This window comes from Aotus nancymaae, unplaced genomic scaffold (genome assembly GCF_030222135.1).
Source record: "Aotus nancymaae isolate 86718 unplaced genomic scaffold, 86718_ANA_hifiasm-v0.15.2.pri h1tg000075l, whole genome shotgun sequence".
NCBI classification, from domain to species: domain Eukaryota; kingdom Metazoa; phylum Chordata; class Mammalia; order Primates; family Aotidae; genus Aotus; species Aotus nancymaae.
The window spans coordinates 953,552-968,007 of NW_026988490.1; the positions used below are offsets into that span (position 1 = coordinate 953,552).

Consider the following 14,456-nt stretch of genomic DNA (forward strand, 5'->3'; position numbering starts at 1 on the left):
CCCATGAGGTTGGGTGACAGATTTTCAAGGATCACACCAAACCCATGGCCCTGAATGGCACCGACTCTGTTAAGCAGTGGGCCGTCCCAGTGGTGCCTCCTTGAGTTAAGTGGGGGGCGGTGCTGTTTCCCCGAGATTGTCTCTAGACTAGTTCTGGCTGGTGGCTGATGGTGCTGCATTCTGGCCTTGGGACTTGTGGACTTTGGGCAAAGGGTGCAGCCAGTGTCCCACCGGGGGTCACCTCTTCCTTGTGGGCAAGTGGCTGGAATGGTGTCCTCCTGAGGTGGAAAAGCCCACTATAGAATGACCTGTCCCAGAAATTCTCTGTGCAGGCTGCCTCTGAGTCAAGGGGTTATCTCCAGGGGTGCGGGGTTTGAGGTCCAAAGAAAGGAGAAGACATCGTGTGTCCCCTGATTGGCTGAGTGTGACCCACTCTGTGTGGGAGGTGTTGAATGGAGCATGGATGGGGACCCAACAGAGGACACGCGAAGCCCTGAGGCCTCAGGCTACGATTTCTGATGTGTTGTGGAGCGGGGCCTGGGTGCTTGCCCTCCACACACACAGGAGCAGGCTGTGCGACTGCCAGATGGGCAGTGCGTGGCATCCGAACCCAGTCGTCTTGGTTGGCCGTGAGATGGTAGGCAGCCTTGTCCACACCCAGGAGAGCGGTACAGCCATTGAGTTGTGTGAGGCGCTGTTGTGGGCAGTGGAGGTGCTTAGGTGACGACAGTAGGGCACAGCCAGGGCGTCTTGTACGAGCCCAGTGACCCACCTGCCCTGTCCTTCCAGGGTTTGATGGAGAGAAGGGCCAAGGATCCCCCATGTCCATGACATGTCAGCATTTCACATGGATCCCATCACATGGGTCCACAGCGGGATAGCAGGTGTGAGCAGCACCTCCCCACCTGCTTCCTGGCATAGAGGTTCCATTTTGACACATGTCCATCTTTTGTCTCCTAAATGGTGAGACCAAGGAAATCTTTCACAGGGCCCACTGGTCTTAGACAACTGGTCATCAGTCAGGTGCGCAGCCCTTGGTGCGCTGAAGGTCAAGCCCTTCCCAGCACCCTGGTCTCCTGCACTGAGCTGTGGTGAGCACATCTGGGTCCCGCTGGATGCATCCACGGGGAGGGGAGTGTCCTAGGTTGGGTCAATGATGAGAACCTTATATTGTCCTGAAGAGAGGTGATGACTTAAAAATCATGCTCAATAGGATTACGCTGAGGCCCAGCCTAGGTGAGACTTTTGGAAGAGGACACAGGGATCCCAAGGTCCCCTGGCAGGGCCACTGTATTTTGGGCTGGAGTCCTCGAGGCCCTGAAGGGCATCTCTGGGGTGCCCAACCCTGTCTCTGCGCTCCTCTGTGTCGCAGCCCAGGCTCCCTGTGTGGGCTTGGTGTTGGCACTCCAGTTTCCTGGGGGCAGGACAGGTTGGCAGCTCCTCCCTGAGCCCTGTTCTCTGTGTCTTTCATTGAGCTCTTCTGCCCAGGTGGACTCCTGTCTTTGAGCGGCATAGGTGAGTGGATCCTGCTGGGGTCATGGCCCATGAGCCGTTCAACGGTAGGGGGTCGCTGAGGATCCCACTTCAGGCCATGAGGATTTTCTTAAGAGAGCTGACCTGAATTCCTACCAGGGATGGATGGTTTCTCCAGGAGGGCAGCTTCCTTAGAAATTGATCCCAAGAAGGACACCTTCCCTGAAGCCCTGCAGGGGTAACAGAGGTCCAGGCAGGAAAGGGATGTTTCAACCCAACGCGGTGCAGCTCCTAGCTGAGACTTGATGCACGGGTCATCCTGGAGGACTGTCCAGACCACATAAGGCGTCCGTAGTACCTCTGGGGGTTATAGGTGTTATGCGGGAGCTCCCCATCCCTGAGCTTGTAGGGGGCAGGGTGTGGGTGATCAGGCTTATGGAGTCAGACAGTGAAGATTCAAGTATCAGGCTCAACCCATGGCCCTGAACGGGACTGATCTTGTTGAGCAATGGGCCATCCCAGTGGTGCCTCCCTAAGCATGGTGGGGGCGGCATGGCCTCAGTGGGGTTGGGTCAGGGCTGATCTCTGGCAGTCACCTGGTGGTTGGCCTTGGGAATGGGCTATGTGACTGCCAGGTCTGCAGCAGCACCTGGTATCCAGGCCACCCTCCTTGGTTTGTGATGACCTCGTTGGTGGCCCTGGCCCTGCCAAGTAATCCCAGGGCAGCCCAGAGTCGGGTAGGGGAGCTGGCGTGGGCAGTAGAGGTACTCCTGTGGTCTGCAGTAGGGTGCAGCCTGGGCATCTTGCTTGAGTCCTGTGACCTGGTGCCCTGTTTTTCCAGAGTTTCAGTCACAGGGAGAGCAATGGGTTCCCCACGTTCATGCTGTCACTGTTTTACATGGATCCCGTCTCATGAAAGCATATGTGAGCCAGCACCCCTGCCCCCTTTCCTGGGTGGAGGTGTGAGGCCCTGTTTGGACACCTGTCCCTCGCCCCTCCAGATGGTGACCCTGGAGGAAGACTTGCATCTGTCCCGCTCGCCCTGGACGCACGTCCCTCAGCCAGGTGCACAGTCCCTGATGAGCTGAAGCTCGGGCCCTTTCTGGTGCCTTGGTCTCCTGCACAGAGCTATGGTGAGCCCAACTGGGTCCACTGAATGCATTTGTTGGGGGTGGGGGACAGTGCCCTGCGTTGGGTCAATGATGAGAACCTTATATTTCTCTGAAGAGAGGTGATGACTTAAAAATCATGCTCAATAGGATTACGCTGAGGCCCAGCCTAGGGGAGAATTTTGAAAGAGGATGCTGGGAATTACGAGTTCCTTGGTAGGACCACGTATTTTGGGCTAGAGACCTGGAGGCTCAGAAGGGCATCTGGAGGGTGCCCAACCCTGTCTCTCTGCTCCTCCGTGAGGCAGCCCAGGCTCACTATGTGGGCTTGGTGTCCTCTTTCCCATTACCCGGTCGTGGGGCATTTTGGTGACTCCTTCCTGAGCACCTATTCTCCCCTGTGTCTTTCAGTGAGCTCTTCTGCCCAGCGGAGCCCCTGGCATTGACCAGCATAGGTGAGTGGATCCTGCTGGGGTCATGGGCCATGAGCCAGGCAGCATGGGGTCACCAAGTATCAGACTTCAGGACAGGAGAGTTTCCTCAGAGAGTTGACCTGAATGTCCACAGGAGAGTTATGTTGGTCCTCAGGAAGGCAGCTTCCTGGGGAATCTGACCCAAGGAGGACAACTTGCCTGGAGCCCTGCATGGGTGACAGTGGACCAAACTGGAAAGGGTTTCTTCAGTCTCACGCAGGGCAACTCCCAGCTGAGACTAGGTGTGCGAGTCTGTCCTTGAGGACCTCTCAGGACAAATGAGTGGGACCACAGGGGCTTCGGGGTGCCAAGGGGATCACGCAGGGGCCCTTCATCTCGCAGAGGGCTGGGCGATCAGGCCCATGGGGTCGGGCTGTGGAGACTCAAGGATTGCGTGCCACTCATGGCCCTGAATGGGACTGACCCTGTTGAGCAGTAGGCCATCCCAGTGATGCCTTCTTGCGCCTGGTGGGTGGCAGCGCGGCTTCAGCTGGTTGGATAGAGGCTGAGCCATGGCTGGTGCTTCGTGGTGCTCAGGCCAGTCCTGGGACTCATGGGCTTTGGGCTAAGGGTGCAGCCTGTCTGCCGCTGGAGGTCATCCCTTCTTCAAGGTCAATGATGGGAAGGGTAGCATCCCGAGATTGGAAGGCCCCCTCATGAGGGACTTGTCCAGGGAATTTGTAGCACAGGCTGCTTCTGAGCCATGGAGTCATCTCCAGGGCGGGGGTGTCTTGGACACAAGGAAAGGAGAGGGCACCATGTGCCTCCAGATTGTCCGAGTGTGGCCCAGCTCTGTGTTTGGCAGGTGTCTGGGGTGTGGATGAGGACCCACCAGAGAAAGCAGGTGGCTCTAGACCCCAGGCTGCAATTTCTGGTATGTGCTTGGAGAGGGAGCCTGGGCTGGCGTACAGGGGAAGGCTGTGTGACAGCCAGGTTGGCAGCAGCACCTGGCATCAGGGCCAAGCTCCTTCATTGGCCATAAGCTGGTTGGTGGCCTCAGCTCCTGCCCAGGGTTTCTGCTGTGGTCCGGTGTTGTGCAGTGGAGCCAGCATGAGCAGTAGATGTGCTCCAGGGGCCAGCAGTAGTGTGCAGCCCGGGCATGTAGCCCATGCCCAGTGACCCGCCTACCTTGTCCTTCCAGAGTTCAGTGGTTGGTGAGGGCCAAGAGTTCTCTGGGTCTATGACCGTCATTATTTCATATAGATTCCATCACATGGGTCCATGAAGGGAGAGCATGTGTGAGCCAGCACTCCTCCCCGCTTTCCCACATGGAGGCATGAGGACCTGTGTAAACACCTGCCTGTCTCCACTCCCTTCAGGTGGTGAGCCCATAGGAAGTTTTGCTTTGAGCCTGCTGGCCCCAGGCCAGTGGCCATCAGCCAGGTGCCCAGCCCCCGATGAGCTGAAGGTGGGGCCCTCCTGGCACCCTGGTCTCCTGCATTGAGCTTGGTGAGCACATCTGGATCCTGCTGGATGCGTGTGTGGGGAGGGATGCCCTGGGTTGGTGAAAAGGATGCTGGGAATTAGGAGTTCTCCGGCAGGACCACCGTATATGGGCTCTAGACCTGGAGGCTCTGAAGGGCATCTGGAGGGGGCCCAACCCTGTCTCTGTGTTTCTCTGTCAGGCAGCTGAGGCTCACTATGTGGACTTGGTGTTAGTATTCCCGTTTCCAGGGGGTAGGGCACTTTGGCAGCTCTTTCCTGAGCCCCCATTCTCCTCTGTGTCTTTCAGTGAACTCTTCCGCCTGGCAGAGCCCCTGGCATTGACCAGCACAGGTGAGTGGACCCTGCTGGGGTCATGGGGCATGAGCCAGGCTGAGTGAGTTTGCTGAGGGTCACCCTTCAGCCACAAGGGTTTTCTCAGGAGCTGACCTGAAACCTCATTGGGATGGGTTCTCCAGGAGAACAGCTTCCTTGGGAATGAGACCCAAGGAGGATACCTTCCCTGAAGCCCTGCAGGGGTGGCGGTGGTCCAGAATGTAAAGGGTTTTCTCAGCCCCACACAGGGCAACGCCCAACTAATAACTCGGTGCTCAGGTCACGCCTCTACGAGGGCCAGGCCACATGAGGTAGCCACAAGGGCTCCAGGGCACCAAGGGGGTCTCTCAGGGGCTCTCTGACCTTGGGGAAGTGTGTGCGATTCAGCCCATGGAGTTGGGCTGTGGATTTTCAAGGATTGCACCAAGCCCATGACCCTGAATGGGACCAACTGTATTAAGCAATGGGTCATCCTAGTGGTTCCTCTTTGAGTCAAGTTGGGGGCGGCGCCGTTTCCCTGAAATTGGCTCAGGACTAGCTCTGGCCAGCAGCTGATGGTGCTGCTGTCCAGCCCCGGGACTTGTGGGCTTTGGCCAAGTGTACAGCCAATGTCCTACCAGGGGTCACGTCTTCCTTGTGGGCGAGTGACGGGAAGGGTGTCCTCCTGCGGTGGGAAGGGTGTCCTCCTGTGGTGGGAAGGCCGCTCTAAAAGGACCTGTCCTGGAAATTTGCCATCCAGGCTGCTTCTGAGTCATGAGGTCCTCTCTGGGGGGCAGGGTCTTAGTCCCAAGGAAAGGAGAAGGCATCATGTGTCCCCTGATTCTCTGAGTGTGGCCCCACTCTGTGTGTGGGAGGTGTTGAATGGGGTATGTATGGGGACCCTCTAGAGAACCCACAAGGCCTTGGGGACCCAGGCTGCAATTTCCACTGTGTTGTGGGTTGGAGCCTGGGTGCTCACCCTTCACACACAGGGGCAGGCTGTGTGACTGCCAGATAGCGTGTGGCACCCGGGCCAGCCTCCTTGGTTGGGCATGAGATGGCAGGTGGTCCTGGCCCACAACCAGGGGGACAATACATTCCTGGGGTCGTGTGAGGCAGCTGTCATGACCAGTGGAGGTGCTCAAGTTGCCTGCAGTAGGGCGCAGCCAGGGTGTCCTGCCCAAGCCCAGTGACCCACCTGCCCTGTCCTTCTCGGTTTCGATGGTGGGAAGGGCCAAGGTTCCCCCTCATCCATGACATGTCAATGTTTCACATGGATTCAATCACATGGGTCCACGGTGGGAAAGCAGGTTTAAGTGGGCACCTCCTCAACCACTTCCCCTCATGGAGATGTGAGCTTCCATTTGGAATCATATCCACCTCTGTCCCCTAGATGGTGAGACTGGAGGAAAACTTTTATTGGCCCCTTTGGCCATGGGCGACTGGTCATCAGTGAGGTGCCCAGCCCTTGGTGTGCTGATGCTCAGGCCCTACCTGGCACCCTGGTCTCCTGCACTGAGCTGTGGTGAGCACATCTGAGTCCCGCTGGGTGCATGTGTGAGGTTGGGGGTGCCCTGAGTTGGGTCAATGATGAGAACCTTATATTGTCCTGAAGAGAGGTGATGACTTAAAAATCATGCTCAATAGGATTACGCTGAGGCCCAGCCTAGGGGAGAATTTTGGAAGAGGACACTGGGATCCCAAGGTCCCCTGGCAGGGCCACTGTATTTTGGGCTGGAGTCTTTGAGGCCCTGAAGGGCATCTATGGGGTGCCCAGCCTGTCTCTGTGCTCCTCCATGTGGGCTTGGTGTTGGCACTCCCTGTGTGGGCTTGGTGTTGTCACACCAGTTCCCTGGGGGGCAGGGCAGGTTGGCAGCTCCTCCCTGAGCCCCGTTCTCCTCTGTGTCTTTCAATGAGCTCTTCTGCCCAGGCAGACTCCTGGTCTTGAGCTGCACAGGTGAGTGGATCCTGATGGGATCATGGGCCATTAGTTAGACCACTGCGTGTCGCTGGGAGTCACCCTTCAGGCCATGAGGGTTTCCTTAGGGAGCCGACCTGAATCCCCACCAGGGACGGATGGTTTCTCCAGGAGGGCGGCTTCCTTGGAAATTGATCCCAAGAAGGACATCTTCCCTGAAGCCCTGCAAGGGTAACAGAGGTCCAGGGAGGAAACGGTTGTTTAAACCCAACACATTACAGGTCCTAGCTGAGACTTGGTGCACGGGTCAGGCTTGGAGGACCACCCAGGCCATGTGAGGGGGTCCACAGGGTCTCCAGGGGTTATGGGTGTTATACAGGAGCTCTCCGTCCCTGAGGCTTGTGGGGGATAGGGTGATCGGGCTTACGGAGTCAGGCTGTGAAGATTCAAGTGTCAGGCTCAACCCATGGCCCTGAATGGGACTGACCCTTTTGAGCAATGGGCCATCCCAGTGGTGTCTCCTTGAGCATGGTAGGGGCAGCGTAGCCTCACTGGTGTTGGATTAAGACTGAGCTCTGGCAGTCACCTGGTGGTTGGCCCTGGGAATCGTGGACTTTGGGCCAAGGGTGCAGCCTGTGTTCTGCTAGAGGTCATCCCTCCCCAAAGTGGAGTGGCCGGAAGGGTGGCATCCTGTGGTGGAAGGCTCACTGTCAAGGGTCCTGGGCTGGCACTTTGCTGCCCAGGCTGTTTCTGGCTCATGGAGTCACCTCCAGGTTGGTGGGGTCTTGAGCCAAAGGAAAGGAGAGGCTATCATGTGGCCCCTGATTGGCCAAGCATGGCCCAGCTCTGTGTTTGGGAGGTGTGTGGTAGATGAATGGGGACCCACCAGAGAAGGCACGTGTCCCTGGGGACCCAGGATGCGATTTCTGGTGTGAGCTTTTAGAGTGCACCTGGACAGGTGCATTCCATGCCTGGGGCAGGCCATGCGACTGCCAGGTCTGCAGCACCACCTGGCATCCAGGCTAGCCTCTTTGGTTTGCCATGAGTTGGTTGGTGGATACTTGAACCCAGCTACTAGGCTCATCTGGAACTCCTGGCACAGGCTGCCCAGTGATCCCAGTGTGGCCCAGACTCATGCAGGGGAGCTGGCGTGAGCAGTGGAGGTGCTCCAGGGGCCTGCAGTAGGGTGCGGCTTGGGTGTCTTGCTCGAATCCCCTGACCCGCCTGCCCTTTCTTTCCAGGGTTCAGTGGCAGGGAGGGCCAAGGGTTCCCCATGATCATGACTGTCACTGTTTTACATGGATCCCACTCATGAGTCCATGGAGAGAGAGCCTGTGTGACCCAGCATCCCTGCCCACTTCCCTGCATGGAGGTGTGAGACCCTGTTTGGACACCTGTCCCCCACCCCTCCAGATGGTGATCCCGGAGGAAGACTTGCATGTAGCTTGCTGGCCCCAGGCCTGTGGCCCTCAGTCCCTGGTGTGCCGAAGCTCAGGCCTTTCCTGGCACCCTGGACTCCTGCACTGAGCTATGGTGAGCCCATCCAGGTCCCACTGGATGCATGTGTGGGGATTGGGGCGGTGCCCTGGGTTGGGTCAATGATGAGAACCTTATATTGTTCTGAAGAGAGGTGATGACTTAAATATCATGCTCAATAGGATTACGCTGAGGCCCAGCCTAGGGGAGAATTTTGGAAGAAGATGCTAGGATTTTTGGGTCCCTAGCAGAGCCACTGTATTTTGGACTGGAGACTCAAGGCCCTGAACAGGATCTTGAGGGTATCCAACCCTGTCTCTGCACTCCATAAGGCAGCCCAGGCTCACTATCTGGGCTTGCTGTCGACGTTCCCGTTACCCCATGGTAGGGCAACTTGCTGGCTCCTTCCTGAGCCCCCATTCTCCCCTGTGTCTTTCAGTGAGCTCTTCCACCCTGCAGAGCCCCTGACATTGACCAGCATAGGTGAGTGGACCTTGCTGGGGTCATGGGCCATGAGCCAGGCTGTGTGGGTTAACTGTGGATCACCCTTCAGCCACAGGGGTTCCCTCAGGAGCTGACCTGAATCCCCACCTGGGATGGGTCCTCCAGGAGAGCAACTTCCTTGGGAATGATACCCAAAGAGGATACCTTCCCTGACGCCCTGCAGGGGTGGCCCACTGGTGGTCCAGGCAGTAAAGGGTTTCCTCAGCCCCACACAGGACAGCGCCCTGCTAAGACTCAGGGCTGAGGTCAGGCCTCTAGGAAGGCCAGGCCAAATGAGAATGGCTGCAGGGCTCTGGGGCTTCAAGGCGGTCTTGCTGGGGCTCTCTGACCTTGGAGAGGTGTGTATGATTCAGCCCATGGGGTCAGGTGGCGCATTTTCAAGGATCACACCAAACCCATGGCACTGAATGGCACCAACCCTATTAATCAATGGACCATCCCAGTGGTGCCTCGTTGAGCCAAGTTGGGGGTGGCGCTGTTTCCCTGAGATTGGCTCTAGACTGGCTCTGGCTGGTGCCTGATGGTGCTGCAATCCAGCCCTGGGGCTCATGGGCTTTGGGCCAAGGGAGCAGCCCATATCCCACTGGGGGTCACCTCTTCCTTGTTGGCGAGTGGCGGGAAGGGTGTCCTCCTAAGGTGGGAGGGCCCACTATGGAAGGACCTATTCTGGAAATTTTCTGTCCAGGCTGCCTCTGAGCTATGGGATCATCTCCAGGGGTGCGGGGTCTTGGGCCCAAGGAAAGGAGAAGACATCATGTGTCCCCCAGTTGGCTGAGTGTGGTCCTGCTCTGTGTGTGGAAGGTGTTGAATGGGACGGGGATGGGGAGCCAGCAGAGAACACACAAGGCCCTGGGTCCCCAGGCTGCTATTTCCGGTGTCTTGTGGAGCGGGGCCTGGGTGCTCGCCCTCCACACACAGGGGCAGGCTGTGCAGCTGCCAGATCGGCAGCACATGGCATCTGGGCCAGTTTCCTTGGTTGACTGTGAGATGGCAGGCGGTCCTTGCCTGCACCCAGGGGGATGATATAGCCATGGGATCATGCAAGGCTGCTATCGTGGGTGATGGAGGTAGGTGCTCAAGGTGCCCGCAGTAGGGAGCATCCAGGTCATCTTGCCCAAGCCCAGTGACCCGCCGGCCCTGTCCTTCCAGGGTTCGATGGTGGGGAGGGCCAAGGTTCCACTGTGTCCATGACATGTCAGTGTTTCACATGGATTCCATCACATGGGTCCACGGTGGCAGAACAGGCTTGAGCTGGCACCCCTCCACACCCTCCCCATATGGAGGTGTGAGGTTCCATTTCAACACTGTCCACCTTCTATCCCCTAGATGGTGAGACTGAAGGAAAACTTTCATTGGGCCTGCTGGCCCTGGTTGAGTGGTCGTCAGTCAGGTTCACAGACCTTGGTGTGCTGAGGCTCAGACCCTTCCTGGCACCCTGGTGTCCCACACTGAGCTTGGTGAGTACCTCTGGGTCCTGCTGGATGCATGTGCGGGGAGGAGGGTGTCCTGAGTTGGGTCAATGATGAGAACCTTATGTTGTCCTGAAGAGAAGTGATGATTTAAAAATCATGCTCAATAGGATTACGCTGAGACCCAGCCTAGGTGAGAATTTTGGAAGAGGATGCTGGGAATTGTGAGGTCCCCTGGCAGGGCCACCATATTTTGGGCTAGAGGCCTGGAAGCCCTGAAGGGCATCTGCAGGTACCCAACCCTGTCTCTGCGTTACTCCATGTGGCAGCCCAAGCTCCCAGTGCAGGCTTAGTGTTGGCACTCTGGTTCCCTGGGGGCGGGGCAAGTTGACGGCTTCTCTCTGAGTCCCCGTTCTTCCCTGTCTTTCAGTGACTCTTCTGCCCAGGTGGACTCCTGGCCTTGAGCAGCATAGGTAAGTGGATCCTGCTAGGGTCATGGACCATGAGTCAGGCCACGAGGGGTCACTCAGGGTCACCCCTCAGGCCACGAGGGTTTCCTTAGGGAATCAACTTGAATACCCACTAGAGACAGATGGTTTCTCCAGGAGGGCAGCTTCCTTGGAAATTGATCTCAAGGACACCTTCCATGAAGCCCAGCAGGGGTAATGGAGGTCCAGGCAGGAAAGGGTTCCTTCAACCCAATGCAGTGTAACTCCTAGCTGAGACCTGGTGCATGGGTCAGGCCTGGGGGACGCCCAGGCCATAAGGGGGTCCGGAGGGTCTCTGGAGGCCATGGGTGTTATGCGAGAGCTCTCTGTCCTTGAGGCTTGCAGGAGGCACAGTGTGGGTTTTGGGGCTTATGGAGTCAGGCCGTGAAGATTCAAGGATTGCACACATCCCATGGCCCTGATGGCACTGACCTTGTTGAGCAGTGGGCCATCCCAGTGGGGCATCCTTGAGCATGGCAGGGGCAGTATGGCTTCAGTGGTGTTGAGTCAAGGCTGATCTCTGGTAGGGACCTGGTGGCTGGCCCTGGGAATCATGGGCTTTGGGCCAAGGGTGCAGCCCGTGTTCCGCTGGAGGTCATCCCTCCCCAAAGTGGAGTGGCCGGAGGGGTGGTATCCGGTGGTGGAAGGCCCACTGTCAAGGGTCCTGTGCTAGGAATTTGCTGCCCAGGCTGCTTCTGAGCCATGGGGTCACCTCCCAGTTAGTGGGATCTTGAGCTGAAGGAAAGGAGAGGACATCATGTGGTCCCTGATTGGCCGAGCATGACCCAGCTCTGTGTTTGGGAGGTGTGTGGTGCATGGATTGGGACCCACAGAGAAGGCCCCAGGATGCAGTTTCTAGTATGAGCTTGTAGAAGATGCCTGGATGGATGCATTGTATGCCCAGGGGCAAGCCATGTGACTGCCAGGTCTGCAGCAGCACATGGCATCCAGGCCAGCCTCCTTGGTTTGCCATGAGCTGATTGGTGGCCCTGACCCTGCCTAGTGGTCCCAGTGTGGCCTAGAGTCGGTCAGGGGTGCTGACGTGGGCAGTGGAGGTGCTCCAGGGTTCTGTAGTAGGGTGAAACCTGGGTGTCTTGCTTGAATCACGTGACCCGCCTGCCCTGTTTTTCCAGGGTTCAGTCGCAGGGAGGGCCAAGGGTTCCCTGCCTTCATGACAGTCACTGTTTTATATGGATGGCATCTCATCAGTCCATGGAGAGAGAGCATGTGTGAGCCAGCACCCCTGCCCACTTTGCTGCATGGAGGCGTGAGGCCCTGTTTGGACACCTGTCCCCCATTTCTCCGGATGGTGACCCCCAAGGAAGACTTGCATCTGTCCTACTGACTCCGGGGCACTGAGCCAGGTGCTCAGTCCCTGGTGAATTGAAGGTCAAGCCCTTCCTGGTACCGTGGTCTCCTGAACTGAGCTGTGGTGAGCCCAAATGGGTCCATTGAATGCATTTGTTGGGAGTGGGGGACAGTGCCCTGTATTGGGTCAATGATAAGAACCTTATATTGTCCTGAAGAGAGGTGATGACTTAAAAATCATGCTCAGGCCGGGCGCGGTGTCTCAAGCCTGTAATCCCAGCACTTTGGGAGGCTGAGGCGGGTGGATCACGAGGTCAAGAGATCGAGACCATCCTGGTCAACATGGGGAAACCCCGTCTCTACTAATACAAAAAATTAGCTGGGCATGCTGGCGCGTGCCTGTAATCCCAGCTACTCAGGAGGCTGAGGCAGGAGAATTGCCTGAACCCAGGAGGCAGAGGTTGTGGTGAACCGAGATTGCACCATTGCACTCCAGCCTGGGTAACGAGTGAAACTCTGTCTCAAAAAAAAAAAAAATAATAATCATGCTCAATAGGATTACGCTGAGGCCCAGCCTAGGTGAGAATTTTGGAAGAGTATGCTGGGATTTTAGGGTCCCCTGCAGGTCTACTGTATTTTGGGCTAGAGACTTCGAGGCTCTGAACAGCATCTTTGGGGGTGCCCAACACTGTCTCTGCTCCTCCGTGAGGCAGCCCAGTCTCACTATTTGGGCTTGGTTTAGGTGCTTTCATTACCGGGGGACAGGGTACCTGGCTGGGTCTTTCCTGAGCCCCCATTCTTCCCTGTGTCTTTCAGTGAGCTCTTCTGCCCAGCAGAGCCCCTGGCATTGACCAGCATAGGTGAGTGGATCCTGCTGGGGTCATGGGCCATGAGCCAGGCTGTGTGGGTTTGCCAAGGATCACCCCTCAGCCACAAGGGTTTCCTCAGAAGCTGACCTGAATCCCGGCCTGAGATGGGTCCTCCAGGGGAGAGGCTTCCTTGGGAATCAGACCCAAGGAGGATACCTTCCCTGAATGGTCCAGGCAGTAAAGGGTTTTCTCAGCCCCACGCAGGGCAGTGCCCTGCTAAGACTCAATGCTCAGGTCAGGCCTCTAGAACAGCCACGGCACATGAGAGTGGCCACAAGGGATCCAGGGTGCCACAAGGGTCGGGGGCTCTCTGACCTTGGGGAAGGGTGTGTGATTCAGCCCATGGGTCAGGCTGCCGATTTTCAAGGATCGCACCAAACCCGTGGCCCTGAATGGGACCAAACATATTAAGCAATGGGTCATCCCAGTGGTGCCTGTTTGAGCCAAGTGTGGGATGGCACTGTTTCTCTGAGATTGGCTCAGGACTAGCTCTGGCTGGCGCCTGATGGTGCTGGGAGTTTTGGGCTTTGGGCCAAGGGTGCAGCCCATGTCCCACTGGGGGTCACCTCTTCCCTTTGGGTAAGTGGCAGTGTGGTGTCCTCCTGAGGTGGGAAGGCCCGCTGCGGAAGGACCTGTCCCAGAAATTTTCCATTCAGGCTGCTTCTGAGTCTTGTGGTCATCTCCAGGGGGGTGGGGTCTTCGAAAGGATAAGACATCACGTGTCCCCTGATTGGCTGAGTGTGGCCTGCTCTGTGTGTGGGAGGTATTGTATGGGGCAGGGATGGGGACCCCCCAGATAATCCACAAGGCCCTGGGGCCCCAGGCTGCGATTTCTGATGTGTTGTACAGCGGGGCCTGGGTGCTCGCCCTCCACACACAGGGGCAGGCTGTGCGACTGCCAGTTCAGCAGCACCTGACATCCAGGCCAGCCTCCTTGGTTGGGTGTGAGATGGTAGGTGGCTCTGGCCCACACCCAGGGGAACAGCACATCCCTGGGGTCATGCAAGTCAACTTTCGTGGGCAGTTGAGGTGCTCAAGGTACCTGCAGTAGGGCAAAGCCAGGACAACTTGCCCAAGCCCAGTGACCCACCTGCCCTGTCCTTCCAGGGTTCAGTGGTGGGGAGGGCCAGGGTTCCCCTACGTCCATGACATGTTAAGGTTTCACATCACATGGGTTCACGGTGGGAGAGCAGGCATGAGCAGGTACCTCCCCACACCCTTCCCTGCATGGCGGTGTGAGGTTCCATTTCGACACATGTCCACCTTCTGTCCTCAAGATGGTGAGACTGAAGGAAGACTTTCATTGGGCCCTGCTGGACCTTGGTGAGTGGTCATCAGTCACGTGCCCAGCCCTTGCTGTGCTGAAGCTCAGGCCTTTCCTGGTGCCGTGGTGTCCTGCACTGAGCTGTGGTGAGCACATCCGTGTCCCACTGGATGCATGTGTGGGGAGGGGGGTGCCCTGAGCTGGGTCAATGATGAGAACCTTATATTGTCCTGAAGAGAGTTGATGACTTAAAAATCATGCTCAATAGGATTACGCTGAGGCCCAGCCTAGGTGAGAATTTTGGAAGAGGTTGCTGAGATCCCGAGGTCCCCTGGCAGGGCCACTGTATTTTGGGCTGGAGTCCTCGAGGCCCTGAAGAGCATCTCCAGGGTGCCCAGCCCTATCTCTGCACTCCTCCATGTGGCAGC

General features: G+C 57.4%; 3 long non-coding RNA genes, 7 other non-coding genes and 1 pseudogene across 14 annotated transcripts; all 11 read left to right on the forward strand.

Moving 5' to 3' along the window:
* Positions 1 to 966: 966 nt before the first annotated feature.
* LOC105722692 (uncharacterized) lies at positions 967 to 6,311 on the forward strand. 5 transcript variants are annotated; one of them, XR_010339195.1, is made up of 5 exons: positions 967 to 1,091; positions 1,489 to 2,606; positions 2,994 to 3,037; positions 4,788 to 4,831; positions 6,186 to 6,311. It is a non-coding gene; the product is annotated as an uncharacterized LOC105722692 (long non-coding RNA). The 5 variants fall into 5 exon arrangements; XR_002479216.2 differs by lacking the exon at positions 967 to 1,091 and having other exon boundaries at positions 1,109 to 2,397; positions 2,475 to 2,606; XR_002479215.2 differs by lacking the exon at positions 967 to 1,091 and having other exon boundaries at positions 1,109 to 1,820; positions 2,475 to 2,606.
* On the forward strand, positions 1,148 to 1,229 carry LOC135271183 (small nucleolar RNA SNORD115). Its single transcript, XR_010339286.1, has one exon. It is a non-coding gene; the product is annotated as a small nucleolar RNA SNORD115 (small nucleolar RNA).
* Positions 2,667 to 2,748, forward strand: LOC135271213 (small nucleolar RNA SNORD115). The gene has a single exon (XR_010339316.1). It is a non-coding gene; the product is annotated as a small nucleolar RNA SNORD115 (small nucleolar RNA).
* Positions 6,312 to 6,373: 62 nt separating the features above from the next.
* LOC135271184 (small nucleolar RNA SNORD115) lies at positions 6,374 to 6,455 on the forward strand. Its single transcript, XR_010339287.1, has one exon. It is a non-coding gene; the product is annotated as a small nucleolar RNA SNORD115 (small nucleolar RNA).
* A 250-nt stretch (positions 6,456 to 6,705) lies between these two features.
* Positions 6,706 to 10,141, forward strand: LOC110569059 (uncharacterized). The gene is made up of 4 exons (XR_002479219.2): positions 6,706 to 6,749; positions 8,124 to 8,243; positions 8,626 to 8,669; positions 10,017 to 10,141. It is a non-coding gene; the product is annotated as an uncharacterized LOC110569059 (long non-coding RNA).
* LOC135271210 (small nucleolar RNA SNORD115) lies at positions 8,303 to 8,384 on the forward strand. The gene has a single exon (XR_010339313.1). It is a non-coding gene; the product is annotated as a small nucleolar RNA SNORD115 (small nucleolar RNA).
* A 62-nt stretch (positions 10,142 to 10,203) lies between the features above and the next one.
* LOC135271105 (small nucleolar RNA SNORD115) lies at positions 10,204 to 10,285 on the forward strand. The gene has a single exon (XR_010339219.1). It is a non-coding gene; the product is annotated as a small nucleolar RNA SNORD115 (small nucleolar RNA).
* Positions 10,286 to 11,936: 1,651 nt separating this feature from the next.
* LOC105722693 (uncharacterized) lies at positions 11,937 to 14,342 on the forward strand. The gene is made up of 3 exons (XR_001108654.2): positions 11,937 to 12,019; positions 12,712 to 12,755; positions 14,042 to 14,342. It is a non-coding gene; the product is annotated as an uncharacterized LOC105722693 (long non-coding RNA).
* LOC135271124 (small nucleolar RNA SNORD115) lies at positions 12,080 to 12,159 on the forward strand. Its single transcript, XR_010339234.1, has one exon. It is a non-coding gene; the product is annotated as a small nucleolar RNA SNORD115 (small nucleolar RNA).
* On the forward strand, positions 12,395 to 12,467 carry LOC135271126 (small nucleolar RNA SNORD115; annotated as a pseudogene).
* On the forward strand, positions 14,231 to 14,312 carry LOC135271195 (small nucleolar RNA SNORD115). Its single transcript, XR_010339298.1, has one exon. It is a non-coding gene; the product is annotated as a small nucleolar RNA SNORD115 (small nucleolar RNA).
* Positions 14,343 to 14,456: the final 114 nt, after the last annotated feature.